The sequence below is a fragment of the Octodon degus genome, unplaced genomic scaffold (genome assembly GCF_000260255.1).
Source record: "Octodon degus isolate 3935 unplaced genomic scaffold, OctDeg1.0 scaffold00175, whole genome shotgun sequence".
Classification (NCBI taxonomy): Eukaryota; Metazoa; Chordata; class Mammalia; order Rodentia; family Octodontidae; genus Octodon; species Octodon degus.
This window is the reverse complement of record NW_004524751.1, coordinates 4,594,726-4,597,756: the sequence shown is the minus strand read 5'-3', so window position 1 is coordinate 4,597,756 and position 3,031 is coordinate 4,594,726.

Sequence of the window (3,031 nt, the reverse complement as noted above, 5' to 3'; positions counted from 1 at the left end):
TTGAAGCATTTAAATATAAATTAGCAGTATATTGATATAAAAATAATTTACTAGTAACCATTCATAGGCACTCTTGATAAAAACATGATGCTCTGAAAATATTCATAGTAATCCCCTTAAATTTCCACACAAGGCTCTTGGCAGATGTTCTATAAAACCAATTTCTGTATGGTAAATTTTATTTTCTACACTGTTTAACATATGTATAAAACCTTCTCATAAAACTTAAGACATTAGAAGTTGAAATTGTTCACTTAAAAGCAATATCTCTTTTGATCTTTCTATGCTTTTCTCCTAACATTTGTAACAGTTATGGACATAATAACTAACAAAGGTGAACTTTTTATGAAACCAACTATAAAAAAATCATAACCACAGTGTCACTGCAGGAAAAGCTGTAAGCAGCAATTTTTGCAACCAATGCAAAAAATTATTTCAGCTCATCATTTTATCAAATTAGCATAAGCATCCTACATGATTTCAAAGTTAATATGTGGATTCATTAAAAAATGTGTTTATTTTGAAGACAATGGTAATCATGTCCTAGATTTTGATGATTGTTATGGGAACTGAATAAAAACAAATTGTTTACACAGTGATTCCAGTTTAAAAAATAAATTATGAAAGAATAATGTAAATCCATTGCTTACCACCTGTGGTCACAATATTTTCAAATTGGAAATTTTAAATTCATCCACTTGAAATTTTTCATCATTTGATGAAATTGAAAATGCATTTTGGATTAAGTGACATATTTATGCTCTTGAAAATACTTTTATTTTTTATAAATCCCTCCATTTACCATTCAGGGTAGACATCAATTTAGTGGACATATAGGCTTAGGATGATAATAATTCCCCATTTGTAAGAGAAATTGAGAACACAGAATACATTTATAACATTCACCACTTTCTAGTGTCTGTTGACAACTTAATAGAACTGGAAACGAATGTGTACGCTTCAGCCACAGGTTCTGATTCATCGCGAATAGTAAAATAATGGATTAAATATATATCGGTCACTAGGAATCTGCACTCTGGCCTGAGCCTGCTTGTCTTCAGATCTCGGCTATCCCCCTCTGTAGTACGCATGTGGCTAAAATCTTAATGCCAGAGTCCGTAACTTGGATTGGAATGCCGGTTTTACAATTTATTAGCTGTGTAGCCTCGAGCAAATTTCAGAATCCTTTGTACTTTAGTTTTCTCATCTGACAAAATAGAAAATATAATGACGTGCCTTCCACATCATTTGCTGCTCAGAGAAACTGAGTTAATGTACTGTGTCTGTCCAAACAATGTGTAACTATGTCTCTGTACAAATATATAAGAGCGACAATATCTGTGATCTGTAAGTTATTTGGTACAGTGCCTGAAAAACATGAAGTTCAAAGTATACATCCCTTTTATTATTAACTCTAGTTAAAAATTAAGTGCTCAATGTGTATAAGAAAATCTGCATAGACAGGGCACAGAGGCCAGCGTTTGATCTCTGGCGTGCCATGCTGGTCCTGCCCCTGGGTCGTGCTGAGATATCCATTGAGACTAGGTGTGGTGGTGCCTGTCTGTAATCCCAACTCTTCGAAGGCTGAGAAGAGGAGGATCACTGAGTCTGATCTGTGTAGTGAGACCCTGTAGCTTTGTATTAAATACATTAAAAAATAAAGGAAATCTTGCACATACTTGGCAAATGCTAGCAAACCAAATGTGCTTATTTGCTAACATATATTAAAGAAGATAGACGTTATGCAACATAATAATATAAAAACAGATTTAAAAAAACAAGGTCCTTAATGAAAAGGATTATATAGGAAATACGCACACTCACAGGGGATCAAGAGAGTCAGGGATGATATAGGTTGTAATTTTAAATACAATGAATCCAAGAATCTTAGTGACATGGTAATATTTGTACAATGGACACAAAGATTCACCCAGATAAGTGGGGCCAAAGCACGTGAGGCACAGGGAGCAACCAACAGAAAGGTTTTATTACAGAATATACCCGTTATGTTCAGGTGTTCAAGAGGAGAAGCATATTTGGAGTTGAATAATTAGGAAAAAACTGGTTGGGAGTTTATGAAAAATTATAACTTTGGGAAATCAAGGAGAGTTTAAAAAGGCAATGCATGAGTTCTATTTTCTGAAATGAGATCACAGTTTTGAGCAAAGTAGTGACATGATCTAAATAGCATTTTAAATCAACTTTCTGTCTGCTATGTAAAGAATAGATTTAATGAATGATAGATACTGGGAAGTACAAAGAAAATGTTCAGGGGCCGGGGCAATGGCTCAGTAGAGTAAGTGCCTTCCTGGCAAGCACAAGGGCCTGTGTTCAATACACATTTCCACCAAAACAAACAAACAAACAAAAAAACCAACTGCAGAATGAATCTCGGGCTGGGGAGATTGCTCAGTAGAATAAGTGATTCCCTGGCAAGTGCAAGAACCTGAGTTCAATACCCAGTTCAAAAAAAAAAAAAAAAAAGTTCAAATGGAAAGGTGAACAGGATGAAGAGAGAGAATGAAAAAAAAATAAGATGCATTATGTACATGTACCAACTCCCCATGATGAATGTAATCGTTGTATACTGAATATTTGTATTAATAATTATTTTAGAAAAAATGTATTCAGAACAGTCAATATTAAAAGTAGAGAGATTTGATAAGAGGCTATTGCACAAATATAGGTCTAAGAATATTGTAGCATAGGCTAGTGGTAATGAAAGTACTAGTCAAGCACTGGATTCATTTTGAAGGTTAAAAACCACATAAGTTCTTATTAGAGTGGGTATATGAAAAGAGGAGATGTAGGAATGATTCAGTGAATTTTGGTGTCAAAAGTTTATTTGTGGAGATGTCATTGAGAAGGGAAAGAATGTTAAAAGACTAGATTTGAAGAGAGTAAATTAGATTTGAAATTTCAACTACACATCTTTGTGGAACTGTCAAATGGACTGTGGTGATGAGAAAGACAGACAGAGGCAGAGAGAGAGAGAGGGAAAGAGAGAGAGGAGAGAGAGAGAGAGAGAGAG